The 20,428-nt window shown below is 38.3% G+C and overlaps 1 pseudogene; it reads right to left on the bottom strand.

The window, feature by feature from the left end:
* Positions 1 to 5,777: 5,777 nt before the first annotated feature.
* On the bottom strand, positions 5,778 to 5,877 carry LOC113362402 (annotated as a pseudogene).
* Positions 5,878 to 20,428: the final 14,551 nt, after the last annotated feature.

The raw sequence follows: 20,428 nt of genomic DNA, 5'->3' as shown, positions 1-20,428 counted from the left end.
ACTGACTCCGGTGTCAGTGTGCGAACCCAAGGGGCCGAGACGATATAGTAATCGTCGTCCTTCCCTGCAAACAGTTTGTATTTAAATTTTTTTTTTAATTTATAACCCTTCCGTAGGGTTTTAAAAAAAATGTCCAATGTTCAATGTCCGGAAAAAAAAATGTCCAAAAAGATTACAAAAATAAAAACCTTAATTACAGTTTCTAAAAAAAAGTTAATAAAAAAAAATATCTAAAAAAATAATAATAATAAAAAAAAGTCCTTCGTCTTCTTTCCGTTCTTTTTGCTTTAAGCTTTGCTCCTAGTCTTTATGAAATCGCCAAAAATCTTTGACAACTTCTTCTTCTTTTTTTTTTTTTTCTTTTCAATCCAAGCCTCAAAACCTGTATCATATAGACAAATACCCAAAGAACGTAAAAAAGAACAAAGAAAAATAAATTTAAAAAAAAATTCTACCTAAACACAATTCCGCGTCGGCGGCGCCAAAATGATTATTAGTTTTTTCGTGGGGGTTGTAGTTGTAGTGGTAAGGGGTATCGTTCAAACTCGAACTTGTGAAAGTGATGGATTTTTAGATTTAAAAATATATATACAAAAATATTAACAGTTTGGGCGAGAGGTAACCAAGACACTAGATTCCACTATTATGCAAAATTGAATGATAAATATTTCAAAACTCTATTTAATTCTTAAGTCCTCTTTTATCTTTAATTCACTATCAATCATACATATTCTCAAACATTATTTGTAAAACTTAAGCATAGATTATCAAGAGATTAAACCAAGCATAACCTATCAAACTGAATAACAAATAATTAAGACAATCATTCAAATAATTTAAAACTCTGCAAAAGCAACGATTAGGTGAATTATATAATTAAATGAAATAGTTACCCATTTATGTTGCGTGAGATAGCTTCCTCCATTGCCTTGGTTACGAGGGAATTAGTCGCTCATCATATTGGAAAACCTCTCAAAGAATTTCATTGATGCTCAAAAGTGTTTTACAATGAAAAGAAAGATAAGTAAATAGTATAAAACAGGATTCTGCGACCCACAGAAGGCGTCCAGAATCAACGACACAGAGATAGTGCTGTTGGTACAACGACTCAGTCGCGGAAAGGAGTGGAAAAGTGTCGCAATAAAGCGACAGTTTTTAACGACTTTCCTGCCTCGTCCAATGTTCTTCGTGTTCTTCAGTTCCAGCAGCAGCAGGAACTTCTTCACAGCGTCTGGTTCTTTGATTTTTACGTCTCTAACTCTCTCCCCAGCTCCCAAAACTCTCGACAGCCCCTCTACTCGGCCCAAAGAACCTTTATATACTCACATGCATCATCAAATCCCCCGCAATAACTCGTGAAAATCCTTCTTTACTCGGAATATTTTTTTTCTTATTTCGGAGAATAATTTCCAAAAATAACTTCTTCACGCTCCAAATCTCTTCCAACACGCTCCAAATCATGTTGTAATCACCCAGAGTGTTGCTGGAGCCATCAAACTCGATCGAAACACGTCCATAACTCTCCAAAACTCGTGTTTTTCTCCTCCATGTACGTGTGTCTCTGTTTTGAGTTCGTGGCTTCCCTAGCCAATTCTAGCCAAATTCGACCGGACCCGACACCCAAAATATCTTCCTTAGGCTTAATCACATCTTCCTGCCAAGTCTCAGCCATTTAATCTCCCTATAACACGTTAAAAAAATCGATCAAACTTCTGCCAGTTCTCATGCATGTTTTCCCGCCAAAATTCAGTTTTTGAAATGAAGAAGATGGTGTCCCCCTATCCAAACTGGGGGTGTGAATAGCAATTTTGGGGTGGAAATAGTAATTTTTCTGGATTCCTCCGGCACATTTCTGGGACGCTTCCGGTGCATTTCTGAGGTGCTTTAGTAATTTTCTTTGGGGTGTAAAACACTGCTTTTTGAGCCCATTTCGCCGCAAGGGCTTATTTCTCTAAAAATTCCTACAAAGACATAAAAGAACACAATAAATTCAAAATTGAGCACTAACAATACATACAATAGAGACATATTAGACACATAAATGCGTCTATCACATGGTTGACATGCCTTGGCGCGGAGATGTGGCTGGCATGGTATGCCATTGGAACTGTGGTGCGGTTGGCATGCCTTGGCGCGGAGATGTGGCTGGCATGGCATGCCATTAGCACTGTGGCGCGGCTGGCATGGTTGGCATGCCTTGGCGCGGAGATGTGGCTGGCATGGTATGCCATTGGAACTGTGGTGCAGCTGGCATGGTTGGCATGCCTTGGCGCGGAGATGTGGCTGGCATGGCATGCCATTAGCACTGTGGCGCGGCTGGCATGGTTGGCATGCCTTGGCGCGGAGATGTGGCTGGCATGGTATGCCATTGGCACTGTGGTGCGGCTTTCATGGTTGGCATGCCTTGGCGCGGAGATGTGGCTGGCATGGTTGGCATGCCTTTGCGCGGAGATGTGTCTGGCATGGCATGCCATTGGCACTGTGGCGCGGCTGGCATGGTTGGCATGCCTTGGCGCGGAGATATGGCTGGCATGTATGCCATTGGCACTGTGGTGCGGCTGGCATGGTTATCATGCCTTGGCGCGGAGATGTTGCTGGCATGGTATGCCATTGGCACCGTGATGCGGCTGGCATGTGATAGACACATTTTTGTGTCCAATTTTTCTCGATTCTATATATTGTTAGGGCTCATTTTTGTACTTATTATGGTGTTTTATTTATTTGTAGGTATTTTTGGCCAATAAACATTTTTGGAAAAAATTGGCTCGAAAAGTTGTCGGAAAGCACCCAGATGACGTTTGCTATTCGGATTCTCACTTTGGATAAGGGGTAACCTAATTACTAAGGGGCATCTCATTTCCAGGCAGTTGCTAATCACACCCCTACCATGGATAAGGGGTAACCATCTTCAACATTTCAAAAACCAGGTTTTTGCGGGAAAATAGGTACAGTGAAGAACAGTTTTGGCAATCGTGATTTGGAGGAGTTTGAGGTCGATTAAACCTATGATTTTCATAGGATAGACTCCTTATGGGTCTGGGAATCTGATATGGGTGTTTAAATCTATTAGACTGGGCTCAATCGACGAATTTTTCTCACAACAGAAAATATGGAAAGTCACGTGTGTGACCTGTTTTAGGGAATTTTAGAGAGATTAACGTGTTTTAAACCTTCCCAAAGATTTGTATCTATCTAAGGAGGAGTTTAGAATAAAAAGGAAAGCTCAGAAACGCGTAGAAATTCTAAAACAAGAAATTGCCGCAACTTGGACGTGAAGAGAAGGAAAGAGATTTTGGAAGATTTGGGAGAGATTTAATCGGTATTTTTGATATAAAGAGATGTCTTGGGTCATATAGAAGAGGTGTCGAGAGTTCGGGAACCTAAGGAGATCCAGAGGAGAAGAAATCAGAGCTTTACCAAACTCTGTTTCTACTGCTAATGCTGCTGAAGAGGAAGAACGCGAAGAACATTGACGCACAGGAGACAGTCGCAGAACAGTGTCGTTGTTTAACAGATGAAGAACATTAAGCTGTGCAGGACAGTCGTATTCTAGGGTCTTAAAATCAGCGACAAAGCAACAGTATTTACACCAGTTTTCTGTAACAGTTGTTTTGCAACACCAATACACTGTTGCAAACAGTCTGTGTTATTCCTTTTCACTCTTTTAATCATCTTTTGAGCAACAAACACATATTTTGAGATCATGATTAATATGAGGAGCTAAACCCCATTTCTGAGGCGATAGAGGAAGCTATTTTACCAACAAAAAGTGGTATATTCTATTTTATCTTTTTATTTGCAATAATTATATGATAATTTTCCTTAAACTATTATTGAATATGATTTTTATTTGAGTGATTGTGATATATTTTGATGGAATTTGCTTAGCTTTAAGACTTTTGATGCTTCATACTTGGTATTTACAATTATTACTTTTGAAAATCTACTTGTTGCAATATTTTAGAATCAAATTAAACAAGAAAATTGCATAAATATAAGTATTGGTTTAATCACTTTGAACTTGGAAAATAGTGGAATCTTAGCCTCAGTGTTTCTTTTAGTATTGATATCATCTTTGATTGAGTTTGCTATAATTTTTAGTGAGTTTTCTATTTTAATAATAGAATTTAAGTCTAATTAATATCCATCACAAGTCTGAGAATCGAACCACTTTTACCACTATCTACAAATCACATCAATTTTTGGCGCCGCCGACGCGGACTTGTTTTTAGGGTTTTAGATTTTTTTTATTTTTTTTTATTATTTTTGTAATTTTTTATGTTTTTGGGTATTTATCTTGTGTCTACAGGTTCTGGATCATAAAGAAAATTGAGCCAAGGAGTTTGGTGATTTCATAAAGACTTGGAGTTAAAGATTAAAGCAAAAAGAACAGAAAAGAAGACAATTTTATTTTAGACAATTTTAGTTTAGGGTTTGTTTATTTTATTTAAAAAAAAAAACTGTATTAGGGTTTATTAGTTTTGTAATTTTGCTTTATTTTTTTTTGGACTTTGGGACATTATTTTTTTATTACCCTACGGAAGGGTACTTTAAATATAAACTGTTTGCACCTTGGGTTCGTACACTAGACATCGGAGTCAGTGGCCCGAGTCGACTACAACCGATTCATCCCCCGTCTGGAACGGGAGGTAAGATTCTAAACACTCGTGAATCCCTTGTCAATCAGCGAGTTACTAGACTCCTTCGTATGCATATATGTTGAGGACTGAATACGGACATTTATTTTTCTAGTAAAGGGCAAGGCCTGGCCATACAAGATAAGGGTTCGGATTTCATCACCGTTCTCTTCTTGCCCACTTTAGGAACACGTAACCTAATCGAACCTAAGCCTAAAATTTTGACTAGAACGAAACCGATAGGGTAACGAGCTTAACAGGAAAGTCATTCGAAAAATATTGGTTACTCTTTTAAGCATACTTCGAAGTTCTTGACGGTTTCTGTAAGTTGAATGCGTGACTGCGCCGCCTTGTAATACCGGTGAGGCCTTGGGTATCAAAGCTCCACCGAGCTTCCCTCGCCTCTATTCAACTTACATTAACTCGGATTGATTCCAGAGGGGTTTGCTTAAATTGTAACGAATTCCCGTTCGAAGGATTAGAAGCTGGTCTAGAAAAAATCTAAGTGGAGCCATCATGCTTTTTGTTTGCTAGAAATCAATAGGTTTGATTGGGTTGAGTCGGCCTTGATCTGTGTTTGCCTACCCTTCCAATTTAGAAAATTCTATTGTATGCCTGAACGTAAAAGAGACGCACTAGGTAGATTTGTTAAAGAGAAACCTAGTAGTTCGAAGCGTCTCGATTACCTTAATCTAGAAAGTCCGGCTTTTGAAGAGTCTTTTTTTGAACGTTCTTTGACCGAGGAGAGAATCTCTGTTGCTCCGATAGCGCCAGAAATGGCAACTTTGAAAGCTTTGTTGAATCCAACTAGGAATACCCGTCCTTCGTGTATTAAGTTATCTGAAACGGAGGCACCCTATGAACTGAAACCTGGGACCTTACAGATGCTCCCAATCTTTTTAGGGAAAGAAAATGAAAACCCTTATTACCATGTTAGGGCTTTTGAGGAAATTTGTAGTACTCTAAGAATTAGAGGCTTAGATGATTATGCTTTGAAACTTAGGTTATTCCCATTTTCCATGAAAGATAAGGCCAAGTCGTGGCTGTATAGTTTGGACTCCGAGTCAATTGAGACATATGAACAACTTACATCTGCCTTTTTCAATAAGTTTTTCCCTAGGCACAAAACATCGTCTATTAGGACGCAAATATGCACATTTTCACAACAAGAGGGAGAATCTTTATATAGGTATTTGGAAAGGTTCAATGATTTATTATCCCAGTGTCCTCATCATGGTTTAGAAAAGGTTAGGCTAGTTCATATCCTTTATGAGGGTTTAGATTATTCCACAACGACCATGGTTGAGTCTCTATGCACTAGTGGATTTGAAAACCAAACTGTTGATGCGGCGATGGAATTTTTTAATGAAATCGCCGAAAAAACCCAGCAATGGGAAAATAGTAGGGCACCCCAGAAAACAATTCTTTTAAGTAGAGGAAACGTTAATAGGGTAGAAGGAGGCTATGAATCAGATGCCAAAATTGTTGCTATAGCAAAAAGGTTAGAAGCCTTAGAAGTGGGCCAGACTAGTGGTAGAGTGGAGCCTTTTTGGGAAGGCCAGAATACTGAAGAGCAGGCCAATGCTCTTTATAATAACACTAGATTTGATAACCGTCAAAAGATTGACCCATATTCAGAAACCTATAATCCTGGTTGGAGAAACCATCCGAACCTTTCGTGGTCTAAGGGCCAAAGTCAAGGTCAGTTTAGTAATTCTAATGCTCCCACAGGTTTTGGCTATACTAAGAATCCTTCAGGACTAACTCAGTTTCAGAATCAGTCAGATAAGAAAATCCTAAGTTTGGAGGAATCTCTCGCCTTGTTAACTCAGCAAACTGCAAAATTCCAGTTATCCGTGGAACAGAGTCTACAAGCTAGTAACAGGATAGGACAAGAAAATAATCAGGCTATTTCCGAGTTAAAAACCCAGGTTGGTCTGATAAGTGATTCTTTGAGAGAAAAAGGTAAGTTTCCTAGTCAAACACAACCCAACCCTAGAGGAGTTCATGAATTAGGTGCAAAACCATTGAATCAATTGAATGTTGTTAGAACCCTTATAAGTGGTAGAGTTGTAGACAATAAGGTAACCATGCCCGATAGTGAACATACTGTAGTTCACCCCTCAGGATCTCACCTCTCAGCATCAGTAGCTGAAGATACTGATAAAGTTTTTGATGATGTGAATTCGGTTCCTGAAAGGTCTGATTTTAGGCCTAGAGCCCCATTTCCTCAGCTATTAGTACCAACAAAGAAGGAATCGAACTTTAATGACATAGTGGAGGTTTTTAAGCAAGTTACCATAAACCTTCCCTTATTAGATGCAATTAGGAAAATTCCTGCTTATGCCAAGTTCCTTAAGGATATGTGTACGCGAAAGCGAAAACTTAGCGTCCATAAGAAAGCCTTTTTAGCTAGTCACGTAAGTTCAATCATTCAGAACACCACAACTCCAAAGTACAAAGACCCAGGTTCTACTACCATTGCTTGCACAATAGGTAACTTCCGGGTAGAAAAAGATTTACTTGAGTTAGGAGCCAGTGTGAACTTACTACCATTCCATGTATACTTACAGCTAGGACTTGGTGAAATGAAACCTACTCAGATGACACTGAAGTTAGCTGATAGGTCTGTTAAAATCCCTCGAGGTGTTATCGAGGATGTTCTTATTGAGGTCGACAAGTTTATTTATCCAGTGGATTTCGTGGTCCTAGATATCCAACCTATCCCTGACCCAGAGAACCAGATACCTGTGATTTTTGGTCGCCCATTTTTAGCTACGTCTAATGCGATCATTAACTTTCGAAATGGTGTGATGAGTTTATATTTTGGTAATATGACTATGGAGATGAACATTTTTAATGTCAGTAAGCAACCTCATGAGCTAGATGACACATGTATTGAGGAGTTGAACATGATAGAAGCCTTAGTTCGGGAGTCATTACCAAACATCTTGTCTGAAGACCCATTAGAAAGTTGTTTATCCCATTTTTGTTTATATTTTGACGACGATAGCACTATTGAACAGGTGAATGCTCTATTAGATTCTACCTCTGTGTTAGACACTGATAGATGGAAAGCTAGGTTCGAAACGTTACCAGTTTCTGAGACTACCCTAATTCCTTCTTTAGAAGAGCCCCCAAAGTTGGACCTTAAACCACTACCCGATACTCTAAAGTATGTGTTTTTAGGCCCATCTGAGACTTTACCTGTGATTGTAGCTTCCAATTTGGATAGTGATCAGGAATGTAGGCTAGTAAATGTACTTCAAGACAATAAGGAAGCTTTAGGGTGGACTATAGCATACATTAAGGGTATAAGTCTTATTGTGTGTATGCATCAGATTCATTTAGAGGAAGACTCCAAACCTTCTAGGGAGATGCAACGTCGACTGAACCCTAACATGAAAGAGGTAGTTCGAAAAGAGGTGCTTAAGTTGTTAGATGCGGGTATTATTTACCCAATTTCAGACAGTAAGTGGGTCAGCCCTGTTCAGGTTGTCCCCAAGAAATCAGGTATCACTACGGGAAAAATATACATCTACAACTGGAGATTTACAACTCTTCGCTAAACATCGTAGAAAGTCATATGTTTTACAACTGGTTTCAAAGGAAGAGTTGTTGTATATCATCACTGCCAACCCTTAGGAAACAAGGGGTTGCGCTAAGAAAACAAACGACAACTCCTTAAGCAAAAACGTTGTGACGACATTTAGCTATAACAACTCTGTTCCATAAAGGTAGTGACTAAGCCTATCACAATTTTCACAAGAGTTATTGAAGAACACCAAAATATGATGATGAAAAATAGTGTTAGAGGGGAGATTCGAACATGAACCTACTCCTTGGAAGTCTGGCTCATCAACCATCCTTACAGTTCACAAGTTTTGTTTTTTTTTTCTTTTTTTTTTTAATAAAAACGTATAACAACACTTATAAGTGTTGTTGAAGTAAAAATATAGAATGTTGGAAAAAATGAGATTAGAAGGGAGATTCGAACATGAATCTACTGCATGGAAGTCTAGCTCATCAACCATCCTTACCGTTCACAAGTTTTGGTTGTTTTTTTTTCTTAATAAAAATGCATAACAACAGTTATAAGTGTTGTTGAAGTAAAAATATAGAACGTTGGCAGAAATGAGGATGGGGGGATTTGATCCTCAGCCTCCTGCATGAAAGTCTACACCACTAACCATTCCTACACTATCACAAGTTCTGTCAAGTTTGTGGTTCTTTAATATACTAATTTTAAGACAACCCTTTATAAGAGTTGTGAAACAAAATATAATGTCCAAAAAAAATGCTCAGGTGACTAAGCCGCAAAATATTCTGAAGGAATCTTACTTGTAAATGGATGGATTCGTCGTTCTTACCAAGTTTCCGACTTAGAGTAGTCCACTCACGGCCAGGTTTCGATCTCAGAGCCTGGTTTGCATACAATATGGAGAAATAGGGTTTGTTTAAGGTTTCGTAGAATATTCCGAAGGAATTTTATCTGTAAATGGATGGATTCGTCGTTCTTACCAAGTTTTTGACTCAAAGTAGTCAACTCGCGGCTAGGTTTCCATCTCGGAGCCTGGTTTGCATACAATATGAAGAAATAGGGTTTCTTTAAGGTTTCGTAGAATATTCCGAAAGAATCTTACCTGTAAATTGAGGGACTCGTCGTTCTTACTAAGTTTCTGACTTAGAGTAGTCCACTCCCGACGAGGTTTTGATCTCGGATCCTAGCATGCATACAATATGCATAAATAGGGTTTGTTTAAGGTTTTGTAGAATATTCCGAAGGAATCTTACCTGTAAATGAATGGATTCGTCGTTCTTACCAAGTTTCTGGCTTATAGTAATCAACTCGCGGCCAGGTTTCGATCTCGGAGCCTGATATGCATACAATATGCAAAAATATGGGTTGTTTAAGGTTCCGTAGAATATTCCTAAGGAATCTTACATGTAAATGGATGGATTCGTCGTTCTTACCAAGTTTCTGACTCAGAGTAGTCAACTCGCGGCTAGGTTTCAATCTCAGAGCCTGGTTTGCATATAATATGAAGAAATAGGGTTTCTTTAAGGTTTCGTAGAATATTCCGAAGGAATCTTACCTGTAAATGGATGGATTCGTCATTCTTACTAAGTTTCTGACTTATAGTAGTCCACTCGCGGCCAGCTTTCGATCTCGGAGCCTGGTATGGATACAATATGCAGAAATATGGTTTGTTTAAGGTTTATAGAATAATCCGAAGGAATCTTACATGTAAATGGATGAATTCGTCGTTCTTACCAAGTTTCTGACTTAGAGTAGTCAACTCGCGGCCAGGTTTCGATATCGGAGCCTGGTTTGCAAACAATATGAAGAAATAGGGTTTCTTTAAGGTTTCGTATAATATTCCGAAGGAATCTTATCCGTAAATGGATGGATTCATCGTTCTTAATAAGTTTCTGACTTAGAGTAGTCCACTCCCGGCCAGGTTTCGATCTCGGAGCCTGGTATGCATACAATATGCACAAATAGGGTTTGTTTAAGGTTTCGTAGAATATTCTGAAGAAATCTTACCTGTAAATGGATGGATTCGTCGTTCTTACAAGGTTTCTGACTTAAAGTAGTCAACTCGTGGCCAGGTTTCGATCTCGGAGCCTGGTATGCATACAATATGAAGAAATAGGGTTTGTTTAAGGTTTCGTAGAATATTCCGAAGGAATCTTATTTGTTAATGGATGGATTCGTCATTCTTACCAAGTTTCTGACTCAGAGTAGTCAACTCGCGGCCAGGTTTCGATCTCGGAGCCTGGTTTGCATACAATATGAAGAAATAGGGTTTCTTTAAGGTTTCGTAGAATATTCCGAAGGAATCTTACCTGTAAATTGAGGAATTCGTCGTTCTTACTAAGTTTCTGTCTTAGAATAGTCCACTCCCGGCGACGTTTTGATATCGGGTCCTAGTATGCATACAATATGCATAAATAGGGTTTGTTTAAGGTTTTGTAGAATATTCTGAAGGAATCTTACCTGTAAATGGATGGATTCGTCGTTCTTACCAAGTTTCTGGCTTATAGTAGTCAACTCGCGGCCAGGTTTCGATCTCGGAGCCTGATATGCATACAATATGCAAAAATATGGGTTGTTTAAGGTTCCGTAGAATATTCCGAAGGAATCTTACATGTAAATGGATGGATTCGTCGTTCTTACCAAGTTTCTGACTTAGAGTAGTCAACTCGCGGCCAGGTTTCGATCTCGGAGCCTGGTATGCATACAATATGCTGAAATATGGTTTGTTTAAGGTTTAGTAGAATATTCTAAAGGAATCTTACATGTAAATGGATGGATTCGTCGTTCTTACCAAGTTTCTGACTCAGAGTAATCAACTCGCGGCTAGGTTTCAATCTCGGAGCCTGGTTTGCATATAATATGAAGAAATAGGGTTTCTTTAAGGTTTCGTAGAATATTCCGAAGGAATCTTACCTGTAAATGGATAGATTCGTCATTCTTACTAAGTTTTTGACTTATAGTAGTCCACTCGCGGCCAGCTTTCGATCTCGGAGCCTGATATGGATATAATATGCAGAAATATGGTTTGTTTAAGGTTTATAGAATAATCCGAAGGAATCTTACATGTAAATGGATGAATTCGTCGTTCTTACCAAGTAGGCCTGTCAATGGAAGAATATCCGTCGGATATTTATAAATCCTATATCCGACATGTTAAGCACTACCGGATATTCGATATCCGATAATATCCTATAGGATATCAAAATCAGATATCGATTCTGATAGGCTAAGCTGTCGGATATCCGATAAATATCCGATAGTATCCGGTTATAACAAAAAAGCTTAAAAACCCTTGTAAAACATTTTCATAATTGACACTTATGGGATATTTATCCGACAATATCCGATAATATCCGATACTAGACTCGAAATTAGGATAAATTATAAATAAGTTCCTATACTATCGAATATCGGATATTAACATTTCGAATGGGGTCTAATCCGTTTCCGATATGTTAAGGAAGAAATATCCGATAAAATATCCGATCTGATATCCGATATCCGATAAAACGGATAAAATCCTATAGGATATCGAATACTCGGAAACGGATACCGGATATCGGACAAATATTGACAGGCCTATTACCAAGTTTCTGACTTAGAGTAGTCAACTCGCGGCCAGGTTTCGATATCGGAGCCTGGTTTGCAAACAATATAAAGAAATAGGGTTTCTTTAAGGTTTCGTATAATATTCCGAAGGAATCTTACATATAAATAGATGGATTCGTCGTTCTTAATAAGTTTCTGACTTAGAGTAGTCCACTCCCGGCCAGGTTTCGATCTCGGAGCCTGGTATGCATACAATATGCACAAATAGGGTTTGTTTAAGGTTTCGTAGAATATTCTGAAGAAATCTTACCTGTAAATGGATGGATTCGTCGTTCTTACAAGGTTTCTGACTTAAAGTAGTCAACTCGTGGCCAGGTTTCGATCTCGGAGCCTGGTATGCATACAATATGCAGAAATAGGGTTTGTTTAAAGTTTCGTAGAATATTCCGAAGGAATCTTATTTGTTAATGGATGGATTCGTCGTTCTTACCAATGTGAACTAAATCTACTTCATGACCTGTATGACTAGTCGAAATTACTTCATGACCTATGTAACTAGTCGAAATTCAAACCGGTAGCACAAAGAGAAAGCACAAAAGCACAAAGAAACACACCAATTATCGAATTCATTTCTTATTTTTCAGCTTCATTCTTATACATTTTTTGGATTTTTTTATATTATAATGTCGATAACAATATGCTAAATTTATTCATATTTTTTTTGAATTTTTTTCGTGTCGAAGGTTGATAATAAAACCGAATACATGAGTGCGTATTAGCACAAAGAGAAACACACATGCTTCTTAATCCGTATGAGCATCCCAAAAACAATCTCAACCGTGAAATTATTTTCTCAATCCGTATGAGTGGATCAAACAAAATCTGGTCCGTCCAACATTTTCGTTCACCCACCAAACCCTCCCTCAACCACTCGAACTCTATCTCTTTCTTCCTCTCCTCTTCCTCTCCCCCGAAGAACACCTCTCTTCTTCTCTCAATCTCTCTTCTTCATCTTCATTTCTTGATTGAATCGACCCATATTAGTTCTCATCTGCAATTTCCGGTGAAAAACATCACAACCTCAGTCACAGAAACTCATCAATCGAATACCTCAGATCCACCTTCTACAAACCCTAAATCAAACGAAACCCAACTTTAATTTGTAATATGCTACCGATTGCTTCTTTCACTGATTCAATATCAGAACCCCTTTCAATTCGTAATATGCGATTTAGGGATCAAATCTGGATGAATTTTCATATTTGTTGTTGTTGATATTCATGGGAAGTTAGGGTTTTTTAAGATGATACTGTGGATTTGATGGAGATTGCTTAAGGGTCTGTTAATGACTAGATTTCGAAGTTTATAAGGAAACTGAAGATTGGGTTCAAGTTAGTTCTGAAATCAGTAAAAAGGTGAACTCAAGATTAAAGATGGTGAAGAATCAGAGGAGAAGAATTTAAGATTCTCAGGAGTGAGGGTTTGAGAGTAAAGTTGGGGGTTTCTCTCGATTTGATTGTTGTTGTAGCCAAGAAAAAAAAATCCAGGGTTTGATTGAGATATGGGTTATGGCTTGAATGAATTTGAGCTGATGAATTGAACCGAGATAGAAGAGATGGTAGTGGATTTGATTGCAGAAGGTGGTGCTGTGTTTTATACCAATTTTTTTTATGGTAAAGAGGACTAGCTTGGAGTTGAGATCGATGGGGGTTTCATATTTGTTTAGTCAAGAACAAAAGATGAAGAAGATACATCTACTGAGAAGGTAGATTTGTCATGAGATCAAGAACAAGAGTAGGATTAAGTTTGTGAAACCGAAATAGAGTGAATTTGATGTATGGTTAGGACAGGCGAAGCTCCAGAATGTGATGCTATGTGAGTTGTAAGCAATATTACAGAGCTGAAGAACAATGTGTTGGTGGTGTTAATTCACAACAAAGATGAAGTCCAGATGGTAGTGGTGATTTATTATGATTAGCTTCTGGTGGTGCTGTGTTGTTGTATGCAGTGAAAGAAGGATGGGTTTGTTTTGTTTCTGCTGTTACCTCTGAGAACAACACTGAAAGATGGAAGAAGATGATGGACTGGACCTGTTGGTATGAGGAATGGTGGAGGTCTGCATGGATGGTGATTGAAGTGATGAGCATTTAGAACTGAACTGGTGGACTGGTGTGTACTTGGAGATGCTGGTGCCATGAATTGAAGAAAACTGAGTTGCCACGGCAGTGTAGAATGAGTGCAATGGAATTCAGATGAGCAATACAAGAAGTTGTTGTTGCTGGCATTTGTATAAGTGCAATTTTGGTGTCTTCCATGGTGATGGCAAGCTGGTGTTGCAAGTGATGTTGCAATGGAATTGGAATGGGTATTTGCAGTGAGGTTGTATCTGCAGTTGAAGATGTGTATGTTGCTTATGAACACAAGTTGCAATGATGGTTAATGGGTGAGCGGAATGTATAGCTTCGCTTGGCCGGTCTCAGCAATCTCCGCAACCAGTCGGTATAATTCTTCAAGACCCTTGTGATTTTTGTTTTCTTACTTTTCAGTTTCTATTCCCTTGGAAATGACTTATTACCCTTGAGTTTGGGTGGTGGAGTTACTTTTCTTACTAATTTGTGCCTTTAAGCTTATGAAATTTGCTATGATTAATAATTGTGGTTCAACCAGGTACTTTATCGGTACAAACTGAAGAAAAAAATAAATATATTTTCGTCGAAGCTTATATACCTTGTTGTTTGGTTTATTCTTACAGGAACCATGAGGGCAATAACTCCCAACTACGGTGAAGTGCAGGGTCTTCGTGACCGTACATCACAAAACCCGCTTACACTCAATCAGTTTCATACATCTACAAACAAGGGTTTCCATACCCTTCATACGGGTGAGTCATGCTTCCTCAAACATGGTTTTATCTTTAATTCTGACTCGTGGATTCCATTTAGTTTGATTAAATTGCCTCTCATGTGATGTATCATGTTATTGAGTTTTGTAAGAAGTTTTATCACTCGTACTTAAGCTGTACATGTTTCTTAACGTCGACAGGGAACATGCGCCTTCAATCATTTTCATGGACTAAATTGACAGTATTGGATCAGCTCGTATGGAATGTGGAACTGGTAATGGTGATAGTGAAGTTGAAAGGACCATGCTTGAGATGCTTAATTAGCTAGATGGATTTGAAGAATCAAACAAGATCAAGGTATGCTCAATAGTTCTATGATGCGTTGGGACTTCATAGGAAATCGATTAATATTGTAGCATAAAGGTTGATATTTCTCCTTGGTGCTTATTTATTGCAACTCGATACGTAATTTTTACAGTTTCTGATGGCTACAAATGGGATTGGTATTCTGGATACAACACTCCTAAGGCCTGAACGTATTGACAGGAAGATTGAGTTTCCAAATCCCAACGAGGAGGTATGTAATATGCTCACCTTAAGTAGGGTTCACCTCCTGAATCATTGTGATCTTGTGTGATGGGATTAATAGTTGTTTTTTTCATGATTCTATGCCCATCATTTAGTTGTTTGATAATATTACAACAGTAGATTTTTTGGGTAAAACAACTTTGTAGGTGAAATTGTAAATCTGAAAATTCTGTAAATAATGTGCTCTGATTCAGTTTTCATGATTTACTCTTAGCCAGCGTCTCATGATTTTTATTTTACATCTTCTTGTAGTCTTGATGGGATATTTTGAAAATCCACTCAAGGAGAATGAACTTGATGCGTGGAATTGATCTGAAGAAGATAGTAGAGAATATGGGTGGGGCATCTGGCGAGAACTGGAGGTTTGTTACTACCCCGTATTTTCATTTTTGATAAAATTTTTTGTTGTTATATCCTGTAAATATTATCTGTATCAACCGGGATCCTCTCTGTTTTGTAATTCACTTCTTAGTCCTTAGCGATGCGGAAGCACAATCTTATGTTTTGAAGACGAGGCAATACCATTATTAAGATATTGCCTAACCTTAACATTATAAGATATGTGTTGGATATGATATACGTTGGATATGATATGTGTTGGCAACGGAAAACTTAAGTTCATCACCTAATTATAACATGCTAACTATTTGCTATAATGAAATGATTGCCTTGTTAAAGTTTGGCATTAGGTTTGCACTTGCAGGGTGAAGGTTTAAATCTTTGTCGGACTGATGACCTTGCAAGTACTTTTTAAACTGACGAGCCTACATTGTGTGTGTGATTACTCCTCATGTGGATGATGCTCATGTCTACATGCCGACTTCAGAGTTCAAGTATGTTAGTGATGCTGTCGAATAGTGTTCTCATAGACATCTTAATCTTCATAATATTTTTGGAGTTAACTTTTTGTAACAAACATCTATATTACTGCCATTTTTTGGATGTGTGTGTTTAACACTGTATGGTAACTTGAATGAATGTAAATGTGTTACACTGGCAGGTTAATATGAAATTATGAATGTCAAATACTTTCGGCAATTCGGTTTCAGCTATAATTTTTTTTTTCAAAATAGTTATATGCACACAACTTATAATAAGAGTTGTGTTCCATATTTCAAATACACAAACCAAAGGTTGTGAAAGAATGTCTTTACGACATAACTAGGTGTTGTCCAACATAGTTCTACAACTATAACAAGTGTCATAACTAGGTGTTGTCCAACATAGTTCTACAACTCTAACAAGTGTCGTGCAAATCTTATTCATAATAGTAATAAGAGTTGTTACATATTTCTACAATACACATCCTAGGTTGTCTAAGATAGTCCTTCAACTTATACAAGTGTTGTGTTACATATTTCTACACATCCTAGGTTGTCTAAGATAGACCTTCAACTTATACAAGTGTTGTGTTACATATTTTTACGATACACATCCTTTGTTGTGTAAAATAGTCCTACAACACAAGCAAGAGTTGTGTTAGGCTTTCAAAAAAAAAAATCGAAAGAGAATCACAACTTTGCCAAAATATTGTCGAACCATGAATCACATCACCCTTTACAACTCTTAGTCAAGTATTGTAGAAAAGCTTGGACTTTCTACAATACCCCCCATCCACAATGCATAAAATAGAGTTGTTGTAGGGGTACTACAACGCTAATACAATGTCGTCAATGATGATTTTTCCCGTAGTGTATCACTGTAGTCCAGAATGATAATAATGAATTAATCCCAACCCGAGTGACCACGGGATGGCGTGTGTGTATTGACTATAGAAAATTGAACAAGGTCACAAGGAAGGATCACTTTCCCCTTCCTTTTATCGACCAAATGCTAGAGCGATTAGCTGGACATAGTCATTATTGCTTATTAGATGGCTACTCCGGTTATAATTAGATCGTTATTGCCCCAGAAGACCAAGAGAAAACCACTTTTACCTGTCCCTTTGGTACCTTTGCGTATAGACGCATGCCTTTCGGGCTATGTAATGCCCCTGAAACTTTTCAGCGTTGTATGATAAGCATATTTTCTAATATGGTAGAACGGTTCTTCGAGGTCTTTATGGATGATTTTTCAGTGTTTGGTTCATCTTTCGATGAGTGCTTGCATCATTTGACATTAGTGTTGACTAGGTGTAAGGAAAAGAATTTAGTGCTTAATTGGGAAAAATGTCATTTCATGGTTGAATCAGGAATTGTGTTAGGGCACATCGTCTCTTCAAAGGGTATATAGGTAGACAAAGCCAAAGTTGACCTTATTAAGACTTTACAGGTCCCAAAAACCGTAAAAGATATTAGGTCATTCCTAGAGCATGCAGGTTTTTACCGTCGATTCATTAAGGATTTTAGCTTGATTTCCAGACCTCTTTGCAATTTGCTTGCAAAAGATATTAAGTTTGTCTTTGATGATGCTTGTTTAGAGGCTTTTGAGAAGCTTAAAACTTTACTCACTACTGCCCCGATAGTACAGGCACCTAACTGGAACCTACCCTTTGAGATTATGTGTGATTCTTCAGATTATGCTATAGGCGTCGTTTTAGGACAACGAGAAAACAAATTACTTCATGTGATTTCTTATGCTAGCAAAACTCTGAATAATGCCCAAATGAACTACACAACTACCGAGAAGGAACTTTTTTAGCTATCGTGTTTGCCTTGGATAAGTTTAGGTCCTACCTATTAGGTTCTAAGATCATAATCTATACAGATCATGCTGCTTTGAAATACCTTTTATCTAAGAATGATACCAAACCTAGATTGATTAGATGGATCCTATTGTTACAGGAATTTTCCCCAGACAATAGAGACAAAAAGGGTGCAGAAAATATAGTAGCAGATCACTTGTCTAAGCTAGTTGTTAGTTCCCCTAGTGATTCCCTTCCTATAAGGGATAGCTTTCCTGATGAACAATTGTTCTCTGTTTCCCAATCACCTTAGTATGCAAATATAGTGAATTATCTTGTTACTGGTCGAACCCCTCAACATTGGGGTAAGCAAGATCGTTCTAGGTTTTTAGCCGAGGTTAAGCATTTCTTTTGGGACGATCCTTATCTGTTTAAGTATTGTCCGGACCAGATTATTAGGAGATGTGTATCTGAGAGTGACCAGTCTAGTATTATCTCCTTTTGTCATGAACATGCATGTGGGGGTCATTTTAGTGCTAAGAAGACTGCTGCTAAGATTTTGCAGTGTGGATTTTACTGGCCTTCGTTGTTTAAAGATTCCCATAGTCATTGTGTTTCTTGTGAGCGTTGCCAGAAGTTAGGAACCATTTCCCGTAGAAATATGATGCCTTTGAACCCTATTTTAGTGATTGAGGTCTTTGATGTGTGGGGCATTGATTTTATGGGTCCATTTCCTATTTCGTTTGGTTATCTTTACATACTTGTCGCTGTAGACTATGTGTCTAAGTGGGTTGAGGCGGTTCCGTGTAAAACGAATGACCACAGGGTCGTAGTCCAGTTTTTGAAAGAGAATATTACACGTTTTGGTACGCCGCGAGCTATAATTAGTGATGGAGGTTCACACTTTTGTAATAGACCGTTTTCTTTTAATGAAACAATACGGTATTACCCATAAAGTAGCAACCCCATATCACCCTCAGACTAGTGGTCAGGTAGAGGTTTCCAATAGGGAAATTAAACGTATTCTAGAGAAAACAGTTAATCCAAATAGGAAAGACTGGTCGTCGAGGCTTACTGATGCCTTATGGGCTTACCGTACTGCGTTTAAGACACCCATTGGAATGTCACCTTATCGTTTAGTGTTTGGCAAGGCATGTCACCTGCCTGTTGAGTTAGAGCATCGAGCCTATTGGGCTATTAAGAACTTAAACTTTTCACTTGACAAGGCAGGAGCTCAAAGAAAGCTCCAGCTCAATGAGTTGGACGAGATTCGTAGAGATGCATACGATAGTGCTAAGGAGTATAAGAACAAAATGAAACTTGTGCATGATAGGAATATTTTACGAAAGTCATTTTCTCCAGGTCAAAAAGTTCTTCTGTATGACACTCGTTTGCATCTATTCCCCGGGAAGTTGCGCTCTCGGTGGACCGGTCCTTTTGTGGTCCGTACTGTTTTTCCTCATGGCGCTGTTGAGATTGAGACACCAGATGGTAGTTTCTTCGAAGGTTAACGGTCAGCGATTGAAGCCCTTTTTAGAGCCTTTTCCTACAGGTGATGTTGAGGAGGTCCCTCTGGAGGACCCTGTTTACCTTGATTGACCATCGAGGCGATTTTGTATGTTGTATAATATTTTTGTAGGTTTTTGGTTACACTTCACCCAGGTACTATCTTTCCGACTTCTCTCTTTACTATTTCCTCATGTTACTTATATTTTTGGTACTGTTCTTTGATTAGAAACATTGAGGACAATGTTAGATTTAAGTTTGGGGGTGGGGTAGAACTTTTTGTTACCTTTTCGTTGCAATAAATAAACTCCAGAGCCTAGAAATTTATCCCTATTAAGGATGGCACTAACCAATCTAAGTGGATGGAAGCATTTTGGTTGTAGGAGTTGAGGAACCAATCTGACTAGATGGCAACATCTAAAGAGTCTATTCATAAAAGCACAGAGCTCAGGTGTTAGAAATAACATGATAGTTTCACCATATCTCGTTGAGTCCTTTTCACTTCTGTTTTTATTTTGTTTTGTTTTTAAACTATGTTTCTCTAAGTGATTAGGTGGGGCTCACGATTCAAGTTGTTACCAATGCTAGGGTGAATTAGAGTGATTGAGATACAAAAAAAAAAAAAAAAAAGACCAGACCATCAGACCAACTGGAATAAATTCAATAAAGTCGACCACTGGAACCCTTGTATATGCCAGTTGTGTTGACCTAGAGTTAGGATTATCGACCACTGGTACCCTTGTATATGCCAGTGTGTTGATATTAGTCAGACCGGTATCTCAGTCCATTAGGATAGGTTCATTTTGGCGGAGGCCTTCAGACAGATATGAGAAACACCGTTCACTTAGTAAACATCAAAACCATCTATGTTTTTCTATATCCATCTTCTTGATCTATCCATGTGATTAGTTTTGACTCCGGATATTGATGTCCATAGTGCGACTATCTGAGTAGAGCTCTGTCATTTCATATGAATTTTAGTATGCTTGAGTGCGAACTCGTGTACAACAATTGGAATTTCGCATCAGGGTACTTCCTCTTGTAGTCAATAAGTATGCCAACCAAGGAGATTCTTTAGTGCCTTCCAAGGTTCTGTGTAGACAGCTAGGGTCTGGAGTATAAAGGTTTTGTGGGTATACCTC

This window comes from Papaver somniferum, chromosome 3 (assembly GCF_003573695.1).
Source record: "Papaver somniferum cultivar HN1 chromosome 3, ASM357369v1, whole genome shotgun sequence".
NCBI lineage: Eukaryota > Viridiplantae > Streptophyta > Magnoliopsida > Ranunculales > Papaveraceae > Papaver > Papaver somniferum.
Note: the sequence above shows the minus strand (reverse complement) of the source record. Positions and strands in the feature narration are given on the sequence as shown.